The sequence below is a fragment of the Choloepus didactylus genome, chromosome 14, assembly GCF_015220235.1.
Source record: "Choloepus didactylus isolate mChoDid1 chromosome 14, mChoDid1.pri, whole genome shotgun sequence".
In the NCBI taxonomy this organism is placed as follows: Eukaryota; Metazoa; Chordata; class Mammalia; order Pilosa; family Megalonychidae; genus Choloepus; species Choloepus didactylus.
This window is the reverse complement of record NC_051320.1, coordinates 73,047,291-73,070,666: the sequence shown is the minus strand read 5'-3', so window position 1 is coordinate 73,070,666 and position 23,376 is coordinate 73,047,291. Positions and strand designations below refer to the sequence as shown.

Here is a 23,376-nt window from a genome sequence, read left to right as displayed (position 1 = left end):
AGAAAATACATTTCAATACACTTGAGTATTCTCAGCTAATTCCCCCAATTTATCCCCCCACCCCCAGCATACACCAAGATGGCTCCAAATTTCCCACATCTAGCCAGGAAAAGGTGGAAGAGAGGGGGGAAGGGAACAAGGATGGGCAAAGATGGTCTGACCCTTCTAAATTGCAGACCCTGCATAGATTTCCCAGCTGCTGGTAAAGATTTGTTTTAGAGGCAGAAACCAACCTGAGAAAACTTCAAAGATTCTAAAATTGCTGAGAGTTATTATAATGAAATGGGCTGTTCTGACACTAGCTCCTCTGCTTCTGTCTATTTTAAATTACCCTTGATTAAAATTGTATAACTAATTTTGTTTTCTTATAGACTTTTATAAGACTCTAGAGAAAGAAGTATTGAATGAAGAAACTATTGGGCAAGGACCCCAAATACATGTGAAAACTCTGAGCTTCTTGATGTTTATTTTAAGAAATATCTTCTTGCCAAGCATATTGTGTAATGGGGTCTGGAAGTAGAGCTGAAAGCTCCATATTTTAGAACTGACTTTGAAGCTTAGAGTCAACTATGCAAAAATTATGTGAGCTTGGGGATGCAGACTACTCAGTAGTAAGGCTGATTCATCAAAAAAAAAAAAGCCCACCTACTTCCAAAGAGAGGCAGCTTACAAGATTTGACCAGTTTCCACTGATGACCCTACCATAAATCAGATGGTAGTTGGCTGGGTTCTGCAGACATACAGTGGGAGAGGGCAACTAATGCATATTGAATGAGGTTTGAGGACTGGGGACATTGTCAAGAAAAGTCAAGGCTGTAAAAGTAAACAGATGCCAATCACAAAGTCGCCTCTACCATACACAGGGAATAATATAAATAAGCAGTATCCAGTACAGCAAATGGGAGGGGTTTTGAGTTTCTGAAAGAAAACCAAGAGAGACAGGAAGAGAGACTAAAAATTAAAAAAATATAAAAAAATTAAAATGCCTTAATTAATGAACCAGAAACCAGCTATGTTAACCACTTTGAATAATCCTCAAACAGGCAAGAAGCAAAATAAAAAATAATTCCCAGTGCTCTGGAATGATGTACTTTCCTCAATGTCAATATTGCTTTCAGCTTACAGACATTCAGAAATGAACCTCCGGAGCCTCGAGGAAGCTCCATCTTCAAAGAATAGTAACGCTGCTTTAACCTGCTCTGCCCACTCAAGTACTTCACCAAGGAGGGGGAAATCGGCTGGTGTATTTTCAAAAGATTTTCAACAAGGATTTGCATTTCCTCATTAGTTCTAAGTTGACAAAAAAGTTTTCGAGTACCTTATTTCTCTAGAAGAAGTTAAACAGTTTTATTTCAGTGCTTCAGGACTTAAAGTTGAAGCACTAAATATGTGGGTGTGTGCGTGTGTGTGCATATGTGTGTATGTATCTGAGTTAGAATAATGCGCAAGATTACAACTTTTTGCAATCAAATAATTGGGAAGAAAATATTGTTTAAGAGGGTGTCAGGAAATAGAAAAGAGGCTAAAATTAGATGTATTTGATCAAAACAATCAGAGAGCACTCACTAAATACATTGCTGTTCTTTAAAAGAAAAGTTTATAGCTCTATAATGTCTTTTCAAAAAGTTTTCTGATAAAAAAGTAACAAAAAAGGAAAGTTTGGAAAATACAAAGAATTAAGATCACCCAAATTTCACTACCCAGACATAACTGTAGTTAATATTTTGGTGTTATCCTTCAAAGTTCCTTCACCTCTTTGAGCTTCAGTTTCCTTATCTGTCAAACAGGGTTAATAACAGTAACAGCTTCATAAGGTTATTGAGAGAATTAAGCCAGCACCTGTGAATTAGCATTTGCTGCACAATGAACACCTAATAAATATTAGCTGTCATTACATTTCAATGCATATCTCTTTTTATTTTATAAATCAAGGTCATAATGTACCTATTGTTTCATATCCTGATTTTCCATTGGAAATATTATGAACATTTTCCTAGGTCATGAAATATTCTCTACTACATATTTTTAATAATTTCATAGTATAGGATTCCATCCTGTAGATTAGTGATCCTCAACCAGATGTGGTTTTGCTCCCAGTGGACATCTGGCAATGTCTAAAGACATTTTCAATCAGCACAACTGGGAGGATCAAAATCCCAGCACAACTGGGAGTTAGTTACAAAACACAATAGTCTTGGATGCTGGAGGTGCAGGAATTCAACTGGCCTAAGAATCCAATGCCGTCAATAAAGTATTTGAAGTCAAGAGATGGACTTGTCACTGTTCCTTCCCCTCCATGACTTACCATGAAGCCTGATTTGACTACGCCCACGAGCCCTGTCTTCAGGCCAATGTTGCTTTAGCCTTTCAAACAAGATGCTGGTGACCTTACACTAAACAGAGAGCAGTCCTCTCCGAGAGAATTGTAGATGGAAGCTATTTGTCAATATGCATCCAGTCAATAAAATATTCATTACTCAAAAACTCAACTTCTAGGAATCTATATACTTGTCAGAATATTGCAAAATCATTAAGAATTGTCTTTAGGAAGAGTATACTATAACATGCAAATGTGTTTGTGTTACATTGATAAGCAAAGAAAAATATAGAAGATAAAAATGTATAGCAATAAAAATGTATAACAATATAAACACAATTATGCTAAAAAACAATATTAAGTGTAAGAGGATGTGTAACAACATTAAAATTATTTTGAGTGGTAAACATTTCTTGGGCTATTTTTCTATTTTGTATCTCTATTTTTAAAGGTTTTCTATGATGAGAGTTGTCACTTTATTAAGGGGAAGATTTGCAAAACTATTAGAAATAAATTAGAATTTTAAAAATTGAATGAGGAAAAATTTTAATGGAAATAACCCAGTGTGGCTTTTGCCTTTGTTCAATGTTTCTCTTGTTGACAATTTACCATTACAACCATGGCCTTCTTGGAAAGGCATATGTTTTCTGTTGGGAAAAAAAACCCACATTTATTGGTTACTTCCCTGAGGTATACTGAAAATTGAAGCAACATATTTTTAAAAAGGATTTACATTAGCCTGAATATAAGCCAGTGTTTGGGGCATACTGGTGATATAAATTAATTTTAGTCCTAATTTGTCTTCTTTTCCCTCACATAAATGGCCTTTCATTTTAGAAGGCGCTTGTTGCTCATTCAGATTATCCCCCCTCACCATTCTCAATAGTATTCTTCATGAAATGGAGACATATTGGCTGCAGAGTAGGGCAAGAAAATCTAAATTGAAATTTGTTGGTTTAAAGTGAAGCCTAGTTACAGTTATGAATGCAAATCTTTCTTTACATGGAAATACCTCTACTCATTCACCTTGTGTTGGATTTGGAATGTAGTTTCTCTTTTTATTTGAGGTCCACATTTTTCTTCAATCCATGTAATTTGTTTTTATGATTGGCAGTTTGGTTAGATGAATTTTCATCATTTACCCCAGATATTTTAACACTTGCACATAACTTTATTATTTCCTACCTTGAGTTATTACAATTTATACTGACTTAATGAAATATCCTACCTGGGCTAAATGATATTCATTGAGAATTATAATAAAAGCACCAGAGAAATGAAATATATTGAGTTATTATTAGAAAGTGAATCAGGAGAACTTTCAGTCACGAAAAGCATTATTTTATATATTCAGCCCTATCCTGAATAACACTGTGTGATTCCTTTTACTATTATACAAGTGACTACAATGACTCTTAATTAATACAATAAATTATTTCTACTGAATGTCATAATCTCAAGCAGTTATTAGCAAGATAAAATTTGATTCCGTAGTCCAAGAATCATAAATATCTACTGAGAGGTGCTTAAAAATTAAAATAACTCCCGATAAAATATCTTTCACTTCTAGCTTTTCTATTCAAGTAGAAATGTTCCCATTCTGGTGAAAAATTTTTAAAAGTAAGATAGAGTTTATTTATAATGCTGGCATTGTGTGAAAGACTTACACTTAATTAATAAGCTTTATGAATCATGTTTAGAAAGAGACATTGTAGTACAGAAACTTATTTGACCCACAGACTGATACCATTTTGTAATGAACCACATTCTTGCTTTCTCTTTTAATAAACCAAAAGAGCCACTTTTTTTGCAATAAGAAATACAACTGCTAAGCCAATCAGAATTTTCTTATCAGTTAATATGTCATCTTCCAAGGAAAAGAAAGTCTAATTAGAAAACCAAACTATTAGATCTATTTCTACCCCACCTAGCAGCCCTTCAGGTAACAGAGGTGAGTGTGAGGTTTGAAGAGGACAATAATTCACACCTCTTTCTCCCTGTCTTGAGGGTGGCACCCACTGAGAGGCAAGAGGAGATGGCTTGGAAGTGCAGCCCCAATGATCTTCCTTACACTGCATCTCAGCATTAAATTGCTGCAGGTAAAACTAGACAAGAAGTTCTCAAGGGCAAAGCATGCCCCTGGAGCCCTAAGACATTGATGAGTTTAGTTTACTTAGATTTCTTTGTACCTTCAGCTTTCTGATTGGTTCAAAAAATCTATGATATCAAGCTTATCTAGTTTTCCTTGGTTTTTAGTTGAGAGGGCAGTCTTTTGCAACTTTCCACATCCCAGCTGAAAGCAAAACTCTTCTAACCAATACATTTTTAAAACATAAAATTATTTAAAGGAAGAAGATAATAGGTAGATCTTTGTACAGGTGTAAGATAGAATAGTGCCAGACAAGAACATCAGAATCTAAGTAGAGCAATCACCATTTTATTCAATTTTGGTGTGCTAAGAAAGGTATTGGTCCATAGGTTTTTTTTGTTTTTTTTTTTTTTTTGTCTTTTACAATGGGGGTTTATGAGTTCAAAAATTTACAGTTCTAAGGCCATAAAAGTGTCCAAATTAAGGCATCAACAAGAGGATACCTTCACTGAAGAAAGGCCGATGGTGTCTAGGGTTCCTCTGTCAGCTGGGAAGACATGTGGCTGCCATCTGCTGGTCCTTTGCTGCTGGGTTGTGTTCCTTTCAGCTTCTGATTCCAGTGGCTTTCTCCTTAAGCATCTCTGTGCTTCTCTGAGGCAAATACTGGGCTTCAGCTCTTAGCACAGCATTTCCAAACATCTGGGTCTGTATCAGCTCTGGGCATTTTCTCTCTAAGTATCTCTGAGCTCTCCTCAAAATGTCTTTGCCTTTCATCCTTTCATAGGGAATAAAACTAATGCCATTAAACTAATTAAGACCCACCTTGAATAGGTGGGGTCACACCTCCATGGAAATAATCTAATAAAAAGTTCCACCCACAATTGAGTGGGTCACATCTCCATGGAAACAACCTAATCAAAAGATCCCACCCACAACAGGTCTGCCCCAAAAGATTGCATTAAAGAACCAGGCTTTTTATGGGGTACAAAACAGTTTCAAATCAGCCCAAACATCTTTGACTACTTTAGCAGAAAGACCTAGGAATTATCCCAGGCTTTTTTTTTGTATTACTATTATTTTTTGTTGAGATTGTTCACATGGCATACAATTATCCAAAGATCCAAAGTGTACAATCAATTGCCCACAGTACTGTCATACAGCTGTGCACCTATCACCACAATTAATTCCTTTTTTTTCGATTTTTAGGACATTTTCATTACTCCAGAAAAGAAATAAAGACAAAAAAAAAAGGAAACTCAAATCCTCCCATATCTCTAACCAGCCCCCCTCCATTATTGATTAATAATTTTGGTATAGTACATTTGTTACTGTTGATGAAAGAATGTTAAACTACTACTAACTGTAATATATAGTTTGCAATAGGTATATATTTTTTTCTATATGGCCCTCTAATATTAACTTCTAGTTATAGCATCATACATTTGTTCTAGTTCATGAGAGAGATTTCTAATATTTGTACAGTTAATCAGACATTGTCCACCACAAGATTCACTGTTTTATACATTCTCATCTTTTAACCTCCAACTTTCCTTCTGGTGAAATGCATGACTCTGAGCTTACCCTTTCCACCACCTTCACACACCTTTCAGCACTGTTAGTTATTCTCACAACATGCTACCATCACCTCTGTCCATTTCCAAACATTTAAGTTCACCCTAGTTGAACATTCTGCTGATAATAAGCAACCGCTCCCCATTCTTTAGCCTCATTCTATATCCTGGTAACTTATATTTCATGTCTATGAGTTTACATATTATAATTCGTTCATATCAGTGAGACCCTGCAATATTTGTCCTTATGTGTCTGTCTTATTTCACTCAATATAGTACCCTCAAGTTTTCTTCATCAACCCATTTTTTTTTTTTGATGGTTTCGTTCACACACCATACATTCCTTCCTAAGTAAGCAATCAATGGTTCCCTGTATAGTCATGTATTTAAGTATTCAGCACCGTTGCCACTATCTATTTAAGGACATTTCCATTTCTTCCACAAAGAAGAAGGAAGAGTCAAAGAAGGTAGAGAGGCAAAAGAAAAAGAAAAAAGAAAGAAAGAAAACAAAACAAAACAAAACATGACAGCTAGGAAGCAACAAAAGGAAAGAGAATTAAACTAAAGTAGAATAAAGAGTCAGACAACATCACCAATCCCAGGAGTCCCATACCCTTCCCATATGTCCTATCCCATACGCATTTAGCTTTGGTATGTTGCCTTTGTTACATTAAAGGAAGCATAATACAATGTTTCTGTTAATTATAGTCTCTAGTTTGCATTGATTGTATTTTTCCCCCAGTTCCATCCTATTTTTAACACCTTGCAATGTTGACATTTATTTGTTCTACCTCATGTAAAAACATATTTGTACATTTTATCACAATCGTTGAGCACCCTAGGTTTCACTGAGTTACACAGTCCCAGTCTTTATCTTTCCTTTCTTTCTGGTGTCCCACATGCTCCTAGCCTTCCTCTTTCAACCATACTCACAGTCATCTTTGTTCAGTGTACTTACATTGCTGTGCTACTGTCTCCCAAAATTGTGATCCAAACCTCTCATTCCTGTCTTTTCCTTTCTGTTTGCAGTGCTTCCTTTAGTGTTTCCTGTAGAGCAGGTATCTTGTTCACAAACTCTGTCATTGTCTGTTTGTCAGAGAATATTTTAAGCTCTCCCTCATATTTGAAGGACAGTTTTGCCGGATATAGGATTCTTGGTTGGTGGATTTTCTCTTTCAGTATCTTAAATATATCACACCACTTCCTTCTTGCCTCCATGGTTTCTATTAAAAAATCTGCACATATTCTTATCAAGCTTCCTTTGTATGTGATGGATCACTTTTCTCTTGCTGCTTTCAGTATTCTCTCTTTATCTTTGACATTTTATAATCTAATTATTAAGTGTCTTGGCATAAGCCTATTCAGATCTATTCTGTTTGGGGTATGCTTGCACTTCTTGGATCTGTAATTTTATGTCTTTCATAAGAGATGGGAAGTTTTCATTGATTATTTCCTCTATTATTGCTTCTGCCCCTTTTCCCTTCTCTTCTCCTTCTGGGATACCAATGACATGCACATTTCTGTGTTTTGAGTTGTAATTTAATTTCCAGAGACGTTGCTCCTATTTTTCCATTCTTTTCTCTATCTGTTCGTTTGTGTGTAGGCTTTCAGGTGTCTTGTTCTCCAGTCCCTGAGTGTTTTCTTCTGTCTCTTGAGATCTGCTCTTGTATGTTTCCATTGTGTCTTTCATCTCTTGTATTGTACCTTTCATTTCCATAGATTCTCCCAGTTGTTTTTACTAACTTTCAATTTCTACCTTATGTACGCCAAGTGTTTTCATTATACGCTTCATCTCTTTTGCCATTATCTTCCCTAAACTTTTTGAATTGCTTTAGTATTAGTTGTTTAAATTCCTGTATCTCAGTTGAGGTGTAAGTTTGTTCCTTTGACTGGGCCATAATTTCACTTATCTAAGTGTAGGTTGCAGTTTTCCGTTGTCTAGGCATCTGGTTTCCTTGGTTTCCCCAACCAGGTTTCCCCAGACCAGAATGGGCTGAGGTCTCAGAAGGAGGCAATAGTATCACATCTCCCTGAGGGTGTGTGTTAGAAGGTTGATGCACCCTGTGAGGCCTCAAGTCACTGTGCTTTTCTGCCCAGCTGGTGGCACTCGTCAGCCTGTAGTTCCAGGCTGGTGTAAGGAGGTGTGGCCTGTGGCAGTTTCCCCCAGGCTCTGGGGTCTGGTTCTGAATGGAAGTCAGGTAGCAGAGCTGGGCCCCACCTCTTTCCTCTTATGGAAGATACCCACCTAGGAAGAGGTCATTAGCATTTGAATAGTCTCTCTGCCTGTGCTATCTCCACCATTGTCTGGGTCAGAGCGCTGGAAACTGAAAATGGCTGAGGCTTTCTCCACTGAGCCAAAAAAGGGACAGAGAGACCCCTTCAGGGCCAGTTTGTGACCACCCTCGATTTCACCCATTGGCCAGAGACAGCACCTGGTCCTCTGGGCAACCCCACCCTCCCAGAGAGGTCCTCTGGCTCTCCAAGGTCAGTCATCACCAAAAGCCTCTGTCTGCTTGTTGGGGATTCATAGCTTGTATTGAGCAGTCCATGTTTACCAATTAAAACCCCAGTTGGGGCTCAGCTGAGCTATATTCGCTTGCTTGGAGAGTGCTGCTCTCTAGTACCAGGAGGCTTTGCAGTTGGGCCATGGGAGGAGGGGCCTCCCAGCTTGGATCTGCAGTTTTTACTTACAGATTTTATGCTGTGATCTCAGGCATTCCTCCCAATTCAAGTTGGTGTATGATGAGTGGACGGTCACATTTGTCCCCCTGCAGTTATTCCGGATTATTTACTAGTTGTTCCTGGTTCTTTATTAGTTGTTCCAGGGGAACTAACTAGCTTCCACGCCTCTCTATGCCACCTTCTTATAGCCAGTCCATAGGATTTTAATCATAAAGAAGACAACAATTTTTAACATGTCTGCACCTAATAAGAAAACTACATCATTAGATCAGAATAAAGAAGCCAGAAATTGATCCACTATAGTAAATTGATTTTTTTTTCTCTCTCTTTTTTTATTGTGGAATATAACATATTTACATAGAAGTGATAACTTTCCAAGTGCAATTTAACAAGTAGTTAGAGAGCAAATTTCAAAGAATATTATGGGTTACAGTTCCGCAGTTTCAGTCATTTCCATATTGTGAAATATAATATATATACAAAAAGGTGATAACTTTCAAATTACAATTTCACAATAGAGCAAATTTCAATTAACAATTTAACAAAAGAGCGAATTTCAAAGAATGTTATGCATTACAGTCCCACCATTTCATTACTTTCCTTTTAGCTGTTCTAATACCTTAGCAAATAAGAAAAAGAAAATTATACAAAGATTCAGTATTCATAATCCTTTGTTAAATTCTATCTTGTCTGTTGCTATCTCTTCCTCTGGTTTAATCACTTAGATGTCACTCTTCAGGGATGTCTAAGGCAGTGACCACCCTAACTTGTTCATGTTGAAAAAGGGTGTTGACATTATGGTAAAAGGGGATACAACTAGTTGATGTTCTTGAAGGGGCTGTTGTCTCTGGGTTTGGGGACTTAGCTGCGTAGGAGTTCTCTAGAGGATTTAAATTTCTGGAGAATAAACGTAGAGAGTGAAACTTTTATAGAGTCTCAGACAGGGACCCAGGTATTCTTTAGGGTTTTCAGGACTACTGTTGATCTGGGCTTACCATACTGTGGCCATTTGGGATATCTAACTGAAGCTTGCATAAGAGTAACCTCCAAGACAGCCTCTTGACCCTGTTTGAACTCTCTTAGCCACTGAAACCTTATTTGTTGCCTTTCTTTTCACCCTTTTGGTCACAAAGGCATTCTTAATTCCTTGATGCCAGGGTCAGGCTCAGAGTAAACTGATTTTTGACCAAGGTATTAGATCAATTCAATAGGCAAAAGAAAGTCTTTTTAACAAATGGTACTGGAACTGGATATTCATGTGGAAAAAAATCAAACCACACCCTCATCTAACTTCATTCACAAAAATTAATTTGAGATGGATCATAGACCTAAATATAATAGAAACAAAAAACTTCTAGAAAACAATGCAAGAGGATATCTTTGAAACACTGGAATAGGCAAAGATTTCTTGCATAGGTCACAAAATTCCCAGCCATAAAACAAATTAATAAATTAGGTTTCGTCAAAATTAAACAGCTCTGTTCATCAAAAGACATCATTAAGAAAGTGATTTTTTAAGTCACAGACCAAGAACAATATTATAATACAAATATCTGGCAAAGGACTCACACCCAGAATGTAAAAAGAACTCCTATAAATAAACAATAAAAAGACAAAAAAAAAACCCACTTTTAAAAATGGGCAAAAAAGTTGAATGAACATTATACAATGGAAGATATACAAATACTCAGTAAGCACATGAGAGGGGGCTTGACATCATTAGTAATTAGGGAAATGCAATGTAAAACCACAGTAAGATATTTCACACCCACTAGGATGGCTAAAATCAAAAAGATTCACAACACTAAATGTATGAGGATGTGGAGCAGATGGAACTTTCTGGTGACAGTGTAAAGTGGTGTCACCATTTGGAAAACTGTTAGGATATTACATACTAAGAGTAATGCCATGCCACCCAGTGAATCTACTCCTGGGTATTTGGCCAAACAAAAATGAAAACGTATGCTTACAAAAAGATATATTCAAGAATCTTCACAACAGTCTTATTCATCACAGCCCAAAACTGAAAGCATATCAACTTGCCACAAATAGGAGATTAGGTAAACAAATTGTGGTATATTACTACTATGAGATACTCTCAGCAATAAAAAGAACAAACTACTCATACATGTAAGATGTGCGTGAATTTCAGGAATATTATTTTGAGGTAAAAAAAAAACTAGACTAAAAAAATACATATCCTATGAGTCCATTGATGTGACATCCAAGCAGAGGTAAAACAAATCTATGGTGATATAAGTCAGAAATGGGCGTCCTTTGAAAGAATGAGTATTGACTAGAAACAAGCAGGAAGGAACTTTCTCTTATTACATGTAAATTATATGCCAACTTTAAAAATGAATTAACCTGAAATTTTCTTACTTCCCTTTTAACCATACACAGTCTAACCTTGTTTGTTTTATTATTTGTTTTATGACAAAATTTCCGGTGCATTTTGAATTTTTTTAAATGTACTCACCCTCTGTTCTATTGTTAGTTTCTTTATATAAAGACTTTATGCTGAATCCACATTTAAATCACAATCTGAGGCAGACAAATAAAGCATGGTGGTTTTTTTTTTTTTTGGTGTCTCTTCCTTGAGAAAGAGGAAACTTTTCTCAGAATCCACCCAGCAGATGAACCAATTACTAGCAAAAGAATGGATTTTCTTTAAACCAACCAGGGAAACCCCAGATTCTGGAAGTAGGTCAGCATCCCGTGAGGCACATGGCTATTTGAGGAACACAACCGAGAGAGGAATGGATGACATGAAAGCAACCAATAATGTCCACCACAATTGGACTTAATGTTAGCTTGAGAAGTGAATAGTCACTGACTTATTTAAGATTTATCTAACTCACTATCTCCTAAAAATATACTGAAGTCAGTAGAAAGTAAGACAAGCAGAAGATTTATAATTTAGTCTTTGCTCTGGCTCCCCAAAGCCTATTACAGGGAAATGAAAAATAATTAAGAGTAAAAATCTGTCTGTATCTGGGCACCAATGAACATTCCCAATGTATCAATTCCAGCAGAGAATCTGATGGTTTTAAAGATAATAAAAAGGTTTTTTTAAATTTTAGATTAGATTTTCATACAGATTTTTAAAACAATGTTTTGATTTATATGTTTTTCTATTTATAAAACAGTAAAAATTTACCAACTAAAAATATAATAGAAATAAGACACCAGCAGCAGCAACAAAAACCATAAAGTACCTAGGAATTAGCAGAATGCCCAAGAATTTCATATAGAACATTCTGTATTTTTTAAATTATATAAAATATCATCTGAAAAAATGGAAGAATATGCCATATTAATCTATGGGGGAAACTCAACATATAAATGTCAATTTCACCCAAATCAAACTATGAATTAAATTCAATACCAATCCAACTAGACTTTGAGGGCTCCCCCAATAACAAAAATAATACAGTATTGGTAAAGAACAGACAAACCAATGGAGAAAAGAGAGAGTTTAAAAATATATAAGCTTAAATATGATAAAAGGTAGCACTACAAACAATGAGGATAACAACAGTAGAACCCTAACTAACACTAACACTATATAAAAGGTGTACATACTATGGTTTTAGAACTAAATGTGAAAAGAGAGATTTTAAAGCTAATGGAAGAAAAGGTAGGGGCACATATTTATTATATAGAAACGGGAGAAAGATTTTTAAATAAGATACCAAAAGCAAAAGTCCTAAGTCAAAAAAAAATTTGATGGCTTTGGCAACCTCAGAAGTAAGATGTATACTCAATAATGACAATATAATCTAAGTTAAACACATGGACTGAGAGAAGGTATTTCTAATAAATAATACTAACAAAATATTCAAATTTCTTTTGTATATACAGAGTATATAAGAAAACACCTACAGATTGATGAGAAAATATAGGACATTCAAGGGGAAAATGGGAAAAAACATGAATTTCAGAGAAGAAGCCCAAATGGCTAACAAGTATGTGAAGAGATGATACTTACTGGCCATCTTAAAGAGAAATAGTCCAATAAAATGGCAAAAATTAGAAAGGTGAGAGGATATAGAGAAATGGGTACTCTTATGCACCGCTGTAAGAATATAAACTGTAATAGCCATTCTGAAAGCAATCTGTCAGGACTTAGTACACATATCCTTTAACCCAGTGATGCCAATTCTGGTTACATATCCCAAAGAATATCTTGCCCAGGTACATAAGAAGCATATACTGTACATGGATGTCAACCATGGCATTTTTTATAGTATTGGGGATTTGGAGGCAAACTAGGTTTTCATCCCAGGGAAATAGAGAAGTAAAATGTGGCATTACATACTATGAAATACTTTACAAAATAATAAAGCCAGAAAAAATAAAGGGGCATATAACAACATGGCTAAATCTTTAACATATACTGTGAATTGGTGAAAGAAACAGCACAAGATCTACGGCATAATACCATTTTTAAAATTAAAAACCTATGTACACAGATATACTACTCAGGGTTCTCATAAATATGAGAAACAAAATTGGCAGGATATCTATATCTATCAATAGGTTTGTAGGTAGATAGACAGACAGACAGACAGAGAGACAAAAATATTAAGGGGGTTATTATAGGAATTGGTTCACACAACCATGGGGATTGGCAAGTCTGAATTCTGTAGGGCATGCTGCAAAGTTGGGAACTCCATCATAGGAGTTGATGAATTCCCCTGGAGAAGCTGGCAGCTCAAATAAAGATAGAAATTCTTTGTTCTGACTGCTGAAATCATCAGTTCTCCCTTTCAGGTCTTCAACTGATTGGATGAGCCTTCATTCGTTGTTGAAGGCAATATCCTTTGCTGATTGCAGATGTGATCAGCCATAGATGCATTCAACTGACTGATGATTCAAATCCACATAATCTCTTCACAGTAACAATCAGACCAGCGCTTGCTTGACCAAAAACTGGACAACTCCCAGTCAAGGTGACACATGAAATTAACCATCACAACATAAAAAACAATGCTACATATTTTATGTGAAGCTGTGGACCCATTGGAATGGGTGCCTATGGGTGGTGGCAGAGAATGGGATGTGGATGGAGATCAAGAGCAAAGGTAGAAGAGTCAAGAGGGAGAATGCAAGGGGATGTGCACAGGGCAGGAGCTACCATGTGACTGATGCATGACCCTTTGTTTTGGCTGGAAGGGGTAGTGAGTCATGAGGCAACTGACACTGACAAGTTCTAGCTTGCATGACGAGTACCAAACAAATGACAGGTACCAGAACAAAGATTTTGTGTCAAAATGAGACAAGTACCAAATTCAACGAGTTTCAAAGTAGTCGGGTACCAAGGTACTACTGTATGTATATATATACACACATATATGTATTTGTATAAAGTTTCAGTATTTGTAATCCTTTGTTAAATCCTATCTTGTCTATTGCTAGCCCTTCCTCTCATCTAATCACTTTCTTGAACTTCAGGTGTGTCTAGGTGTTAATCACCCTAACTTGTTCACATTGAAAGGAGGTGTCAACATAATGTGGAAGGGGCCCGCATCTGATTGTGTGTGTGTGTGTGTGTGTAAATATATATTCATACAGCTAAAGTCATTTATTGAATTTTACTTGCACCAATACAAACATAACTTATTATTCCATGATGAAAAGTGGCCCAAATTTAAAACCACAAGCTATATTAGAGGATCTGTCTTCCTATTTTATCTAGAATTTTTAACATTACCTCTGCAAAATTCCCTTACCAAATGGAATCTACAACTGAATTTTTAAAAACTCTTTAGTAAAAGGATGCCCAAAACTCTACACATCAAGTAGTTGGAGTTACAGAAAATTAAAGAGCTAGTGAGATAAAATACAGAGAAAAATTATCAATTAGTACGTACGTAAAACCCTCCCACTTTATAAATGATTCTGATACTAATATACTCTTAAAGGTTATTGCAAACTTGATCTTCTGGGCACCATAAATAAACCTTAAGAGACCAAACTCTTTGTAACTGTTCTCTTCCAGATGTGGCTTATATAAAGTTAGTCAGACTAAATCCGCTTTCCTATATATTCCATAAAAGACCTAATCTATGTCAGGGATGACACAAATCAGGAGCGGAAACATTTGGAGTTAGTTACTGTTTATTGAGTACTTTTTCCATTCTATCTCTGTTTCCTAAGATTTTCTATCTTAAACACACACACACACAACCAGAACTCATCATTTCAGATACCAATTGGTCATTTTGTGTAGAATGAAGTTTTGAACAACAAATCTTCCCAATTTGAAAATTCACAGTTTCAAAGAAAAGTCATTTTTATAGCCTCTGTTTTCAATTTATCAAAGAGGAACTAAGAGTCCTATCTTGTTACTAAATATAACAAATGACAGGTCCTAGCTAAGAAACTATCTTATTTTGGTTAAGTTCAACAATGAGTTCAGGTTATTTTTATAAATGATTAATTATTAAAATTAATTTTACAAATGTGGAACTAACTGTTTTCCCTTAGGGGAAGGGATAAATGGAAAACAGGCACAAGACGGCTGGCAGGGTACAGTAAGCTGTGCATTCAATACATGATTTTGGTCAATCTTTTACAACATGGTAGTTATTTTCTTGTATCACCTTTTATGAAGCCTATAATAAAAGACTGTGCTAAACTCATAAATCAAAGCAAATTTGATAAAATACTCATTTTTAAGTTTTCATAAATATAAGCAATTCTAATTAGAATGTCTCTATAATCAATACATTTACAGAGTTTCATAGACTAAGATAATATACAAACTCATAGAAGTCTCCAGTTACACTTTTAGAGTTCTAAATTTTTGCTATTATCTTCATAAATATTCAATGAAGCCACAAACAAAGGTACTGTAACTTTTGGAATCTATTCAAATTTTAAAGAAAAAAAACAATCAGCAGCAATTCCATAAAACAGAATGGATATGAACCCCTTACTTTCCTTTGCTTTTTGTGTCAGTAGTTTGAAAAACACTAGAAGCTGACATGAGGTTTTCTATATATTGTCCAAGAACTTGGTTTTATGATTTTAGCTTCAGATTTTCTTCCTTAACTACATCTACTCTTGCCAAGAGATCTTCAAGTGTGTGTTGGAGTTCCAACACTTGATTAATAAGTCATGTTTTTTCCTCCAGTTCCACCTGATTTTTGGCATCAGTGGCATCCATGTCAGCATTCATCATCTTTGGTAAAAAGCTTTTGGGCTTCAGATACAAAACCCTTGATGAATGATCTGCTACTTGAGGTGCCAGGAGAGGGGAGGGGATTTGAGAGAAGACACCTGAGGCCAGGGCACTTGGACCAAAAGACACCGGAAACTCACCTTTTCAGCCCACAGAGCCTGCACCCAAGGGAGAGTCATGCCTGACTGTTGTTTTTAAAGAGGCTAATGCCTCTGGGTTTGAGGACTTGTCTGGCATAGGAAAACTCTGGTGGATTTCTGAGAGATAAAACTTAGTGAGTGAATCTTTTATAGAATCTCAAGTAGGGACCTAGGTATTTGGGGATTACTGTTGGTAAGGGCATGTCATACTGTGGCTGTTCTAGTTTGCTAATGCTGCCAGAATGCAAAACACCAGAAATGGATTGGCTTTTATAAAAGGGGGTTTATTTGGTTACACAGTTACAGTCTTAAGGCCATAAAGTGTCCAAGGTAATGCATCAACAATTGGGTACCTTCACTGGAGGATGGCCGATGACATCCGGAAAACCTCTGTTAGCTGGGAAGGCATGTGGCCAGCATCTGCTCCAAGTTCTGGTTTCAAAATGGCTTTCTCCCAGGACGTTACTCTCTAGGCTTCAGCTCCTCAAAACCGTCACTCTTAGTTGCTCTTGGGGTGTTTGTCTTCTCTTAGCTTCTCCAGAGCAAAAGTCTGCTTTCAAAGGCTATCTCCAAAATGTCTCTGTAAGCTGAAGCTCCTCTCTCAGTTCCAGTGCGTTCTTCAAAGTGTCCCTCTTGGCTGTAGTTCCTCTTCAAAATGTCACTCAGCTGCAGAGTTCCTTCTGTTCATCAGCTCATTTATATGGCTCCAGTAATTTAATTCAGACCCACCCTGAATGGGCAAGCCAACACCTCCATGGAAATTACCCAATCAGAGTCATCACCCACAGTTAGGTGGGGCACATCTCCATGGAAACACTCAAAGAATTACAATCTAATTAACACTGATAGGTCTGCCCACACAAGAATACATCAAAGATAATGGCATCTGGGGGGACATAATACATTCAAACTGGCACATTCCACCCCCTGAACCCCAAAATGATATTATCTTTCCATATACAAAATACATTCATCCCACAACAATATCACAGAAACTTAAATCATTTCAGTAACAATAGTTAAGTACAAGATCCCATCAAAATCAATTATAGGCATGGTCAGCCCTAAGGCATAATTTTCCTTTAGCTGTGGATCTGTGAACTTAGAATAAGTTATGTGCTTCCAATATACAAAGGAGGGACATTCATAGGATAAACATTCCCATTGCCATAAGGAGAAACAGTAAGGAAAACAGGGTTAACAGGACCAAAACAGTTCCTAAAACCTGCAGGACAAATTCCATTAGATTTCCAAGTCTGAGAGTCATTAACAGAATGAGGTTGCATCCTTGGGGCTTGAGAGAGCAGTAGTCTAACCCTTCCTAAGGGCCTTTTCGGCAGCCCTTTCCTCTCCAAACGCTGGGGTGAGTTCTCCAACATATCCACACATTGGGAAGACCACCTTCTTGGCCCCACCCTCCTCAAATATCGGGGCAGCACCCAGACTCCCTTCCATCTCCAGGGCACACGCTCAACCCCTTCAGAACAGTGGGGTGGCAGCCAGGCTCTCCCAAATTCCTTGGGAATGTGCTCCAACCTCTTTGGGGCCTGGGGTGGCAAAAATCTTCTGGGGCATCAAGGCGGAAGGCTCACCCTCAACCGCCAGGGCAAACTCACCCTTTCCATGTGTGTGGGCCACTCCACTCTCCCAGCCCAAGGCCTCTTGACTCCAGACCTCAACCTCCGTGGCTCTGTCTTTGAAGAAATTTTTCCTTCAATTTGTTCCTTGTCTGTCCCCTCCAGTTCAGACTGGCAGTGGCTCTGTCTATAAAGATCTTGCAAAAATTCTGTTGGCTTCTGATGAAGCACACAGGGGTCAAAGCCGTCAGACAATAGGACTTTCCACAAATCCTATCTGCTTAACTCCTTCTCCAATCTTGGCTTGTACTGAAATGGTGGCTGGATTCCATGTTTGGTTACATCCTCTCATTGAGCTGTAGCTTCTGGGGTTTCACCCCCTGGAAGCCCAGAGTTTTTCAGGCCATCAATTTCTGGTTTCTGTGAAACCAAGAGTTCATTTCTCAGCTTATCTCTGTCTTCTCGCATTTTACTATAAGCTGCAGGTAAGAGCCAGGCTACTTCTTCTATATTTCGCTTGGAGAGCTCATCAGCTAAATATTCCGGGTTGTCACTTGGAAATTCTGCCTTCCATCCAACACCAGGACTCAATTTTGCCAAATTCTCTGCCACTTTAAAACAAGGATAGCCTTCCTTCCAGTTTGCAAGAATACATTCATCATTTCTGCTCAAGACCTCAACAGAAGTATCTTTAGAGTCCGTATTTCCACAGTCTCCTCAAAGCAGTTTAGGCCTTCTCTATCAAGCTCTTCACAATTCTTCCAGAAACTCCCCATTATCCATTTAAAAAGCCATTACAACATGTTTGGTATTTGCAAACTCAGCAGCACCAGCACCCCACTTCTCTGGTACCAAAATCTGTTCTACTTTGCTAATGCTGTCGGAATGCAAAACACCAAAAATGGATTGGCTTTTATAAAAGGGAGTTTATTTGGTTACACAGTTACAGTCTTAAGGCCATAAAGTGTCCAAGGTAATGCATCAACAATTGGGTACCTTCACTGGAGGATGGCTGATGGCATCCGGAAAACCTCTGTTAGCTGGGAAGGCATGTGGCCAGCTTCTGCTCCAAGTTCTGGTTTCACAATGGCTTTCTCCCAGGACGTTACTCTCTAGGCTTCAGCTCCTCAAAACCATCACTCTTAGTTGCTCTTGGGGCGTTTGTCCTCTCTTAGCTTCTCCAGAGCAAAAGTCTGCTTTCAAAGTCTGTCTCCAAAATGTCTCTGTAAGCTGAAGCTCCTCTCTCGGTTCCAGTGCGTTCTTCAAAGTGTCCCTCTTGGCTGTAGCTCCTCTTCAAAATGTCACTCACAGCTGCACTGAGTTCCTTCTGTTTGTCAGCTCATTTATAAGGCTCCAGTGATTTAATTTAGACCCACACTGAATGGGCAAGCCAACACCTCCATGTAAATTATCCAATCAGAGTCATCACCCACAGTTAGGTGGGGCACATCTCCATGGAAACACTCAAAGAATTACAATCTAATTAACACTGATAGGTCTACCCACACAAGATTACATCAAAGATAATGGCATTTGGGGGGACGTAATACATTCAAACTGGCACAGTGGCCATTTGGGATATCTAGTTGGAGCTTGCATAAGAGAAACCTCCAGGATAGCCTTTTGACTCTATTTGAGATCTCTTAGTGACTGTAACCTTATGTTGGTACCTTTCTTTCCCCACCTTTGGTCAAGTAGGCATTTTCAATCCCTCAATTCCAGGGCCAGGCTCATCCCTGGGAGTCATGTCCCACATCACACAGGAGATTCAGTCCCCTGGGAGTCATGTCCCTTGTTGTGGGGGAGGTTAATGAATATATTTGCTGAGTTGGGCTTAGACAGAGAAAGGCCACATCTGAGCAACAAAGGAGGTTCTCTGGAGGTGCTTCTTAGGCATAATTATAGGAAGGCTTAGCATCCCATCTACAGCCCTAAGCTTCACAAGAGCAAGCCTCAAGACGTAGGTCCTGATTTATTAAGTAGTGGGTTCCTAATTTTACATAACATATATTCCATCCCAAGATAAACAGTTTCTCACATTATCTTCACTTAGTTGTACAATCCTCATCACTCTCAATTTTAAACAATTATCATAACATAAAACATTCCATAGCTCTTATCAGCTGCTAATTATTCATCCTTAGTATTACTGTAGTGCTGGTAAGATATTCATATTAAATATAGTCTACAATATATATTGGGTAGTTTTTCCATATACCACTCTGCTGTTAACTCTTTGTACCAGTGTCATACTTTATAACTATATCATGCTAATATTTATGTTTGTACTGCTACTCTGTAGGTTACATGCCTTTAAACAACCACTCTGAACATGTTCGCCTTCAAAGTGGCATGATACTTATAATCTCATTAACGAACAATCATCACCCCTGTCCATTCCTATACCTTTAAGTTCACCCTCACTATCATGTCTGTACATATTAGGTTATCATTCCCCCTTCACTAGCTTCTGTCTATCACTAGGTCTCCTATATTCTAGATTATAAGACACTATTTTACATTGTTCACTGAGTTCACATTAGTGGTAACATACAATATCTCTCCTTTCGTGTCTGGTTTATTTCACTCAGCATTATGTCTTCAAGGTTCATCCATGTTGTCATATGTTTCAAGAACTTGTTCCTTCTTACTGCTGCATCGTATTCCATCATATGTATATACCACATTTTGTTTACCCACTCATCTGTTGAAGGACACTTGAATTGTTCCATCTCTTGGCAATTGTGAACAATGCCACTATGAACATCAGTGTGCAAATGCCTGTTCATGTCACTGCTTTCAGAATCTAGGTATATACCAAGAAGTAAAATTTCCAGATTATAGGGTAATTCAATATCTGGTTTTCTGAGGAAACATCAAACAGTCTTCCACAGTGGCTGTACTGCTATACAGCCCCACCAGCAATGAATAAGAGTTCCAATTTCTCCACATCCTCTCCAACATCGTGTTTGTTTAATGGCAGCCATTCTTATTGGTGTGAGATGATATCTCATTGTGGTCTTGATCTGCATTTTTCTAATAGCTAGTGACGATGAACATTTTTTCATGTGTTTTTTATACAATTGTATTTCCTCTTCAGAGAAATGTCTTTTCATATCTTTTGCCCATTTTATAATTGGGCTGTTTGTACTGTTGTCATTGAGTTGTAGGATTTATTTATATGTGTAAGATATCGTCTCTTATCAGATACATGGTTTCCAAATGTTTTCTCCCATTGTATTGGCTGCCTCTTCATATTTTTTACAAATTCCTTTGAGGTGCAGAAGCTTTTGATTTTGAGGAGTTCCCATTTATCTGTCTTTTCTTTCATTACTTGTGCTTTGGGTATAAGGTCTAAGAAGCTACCTCCTAATAAAAGGTCTTGAAGATGTTTCCCTACATAATCTTTGAGGAGTTTTATATGGCTCTCTCTCTCTTATATTGTGGTCTTTGATCCACTTTGAGTTAATTTTTTGTATAGGGTGTGAGGTACAGGTCCTCTTTCATTCCTTCGAATATGGATATCCAGTTCTCCCAGCCCCATTTGTTGAAGAGACTGTTCTGTCCCAGTTCAGTGGGTTTGGGGGCCTTATCAAAAATCAGTTAACTATAGATCTGGGGATCTATTTCCGAACTCTCAATTCAATACCATTGATCAATGTCTATCTTTGTGCCAATACCATGTGGTTTTGACTACTGTGGCTTTACAGTAGGTATCAAAGTTAGGAAGTTTTTCTTTTTTAGAATGTTTTTAGCAATTCAAGTCCCCTTTCCCTTCCAAATAAATTTGGTTACTATCTTTTCCAAATCTGAAAAGTATGTTGTTGGAATTTTTATTGGAATTGCATTGAATCTGCAAATCAGTTTGGGTAGAATTGACTTCTTAACGATGTTTAGCCTTCCTATCTATGGAGTATCTTTCCACATCTTCAGGTCCCCCCCCCGCCTTTTTAGTGAAGTTATGTAATTTTCTGTGTAGAGGTCTTTTACATCCCTGGTTAAGTTTATTCCTAGGTAATTGATTTTTTTAGTTGCTATTGTGAATACAATCTTTTTTATTGAGTGTCTCTTCAGTTAGGTCATTTCTAGTGTATAGAACATTACTGATTTTTGTGCATTAATCTTGTATTCCTCCACTTTGCTGAATTTGTTTATTAGCTCAAGTAGCTGTGTTGTCAGTTTCTCAGGATTTTCCAAATATACAATCACATCATCTGCAAATAATGACAGTCTTACTTTTTCCTTTGCAATTTGGATGACTTTTATTTCTTTGTCTTGCCAAATTGCTCTGGCTAGAACTTCTAGCACAATGTTGAATAATAGTGGTGACAGTGGGCATCCTTGTCTCATTTCTGATCTTAGGGGGAAGGCTATCAGTCTCTGACCATGAGTACTATGCTGGCTGTGGGTTTTTTATATATGTCCTTTATCATATTGAGGTAGTTTCCTTCAATTCCTACCTTTTGAAGAGATTTTATCAAAAAAGGATGCTGAATTTTGTCAAATGCTTTTTCAGCATCTATTGAGATGATCATTTGATTTTTCCCCTTTGATTTGTTAATGTGTTGTATTACATTGATTGATTTTCTTATGTTGAATCACCGTTGTGTGCCTGGGATGAACCCCAATTGGTCGTGGTGTACAATTTTTCTAAATGTATATTTGGATTCAATTTGCAAGTGCTTTGTTGTCAATTTTTGTATCTATATTCATTAGGGAGATTGGCCTGTAGGTTTCCTTTCTTGTAGCATCTTTATCTGGTTTTGGTATTAGAGTGATGTTAGCTTCATAAAATGACTTAAGTGGTGTGCTGGTTTGAAGCTATTACGTCCCCCAAAAAAGCCATGTTCTTTATTGCAATCTTATGGGGGACAGATTTATTTGTCTTGATTAGAGTGAAACCTTTTGATTAGATTATTTCCATGGAGGTGTGGCCCCACTCATTCATGGTGGGTCTTAATTAGATTACTGGAGTCCTTTAAGAGACTCAGGAAAAGAAAGAGAAGTGGAGCCAGATCTGACAGGGATGCTTAGAGATGCTTGGAGATGCAGAGAGAAGAATGTTTGGAGATGCTAATCTAAGAGATGAAGCCCGGAGTTTGCCCTAGAGAAGGTAAGAGATTACCCCAGATGTTTATAGAGAAACATCCTGGGAGAGAGAAGCAAGGGTGCACAGGAGTTGAGAGAGAGGAGCTAAGAGAGACCCTGAGACTTTTTAGAGAATGCTGTTTTGAAATGCAACCTGGGAGCAAAGGACCAGCAGATGCCAGCAATGTGCCTTCCCAGCTGACAGAGGTGCTCCAGACACCATCAGCCATTCTTCAGTGAATCTGTCCTCTTGTTGATGCCTTAGTTTGGACACTTTTACGGCCTCCGAACTGTAAATTTATAACCTATTAAATCAACTTTGTAAAAAACCAATCCATTTCTGATATTTTGCATAATGGCAGGACTAGCAAACCAGAATGGGTTGTGTTCCATTTTCTTCAATTTTTTGAAAGAGTTTCAACAGGAATGATGTCAATTCTTTTCAGAAAGTTTGGTAAAATTCCCCTGTGAAGCCATCTGGCCCTGGGCTTTTATTTGTAGGAAGCTTTTTGATGACTGATTGGATCGCTTTACTTGTGATTGGTTTGTTGAGATCTTCTGTTTCTTCTTGGGTCAGTCTAGGCTGTTCATGTGTTCCCAGGAAATTATCCATTTCCTCTAAATTGTCTAGTTTGTTGGAGTACAGTTGTTCACAGCGTCCTCTTATGATTTTTTAAATTTCTTTGGGATCCACAGTGATGTCCGCCCTCTCATTTATGATTT

The 23,376-nt window shown here is 37.4% G+C and overlaps 1 pseudogene; it reads right to left on the bottom strand.

Moving 5' to 3' along the window:
• Window positions 1–15,599: 15,599 nt before the first annotated feature.
• On the bottom strand, window positions 15,600–15,890 carry LOC119509396 (annotated as a pseudogene).
• Window positions 15,891–23,376: the final 7,486 nt, after the last annotated feature.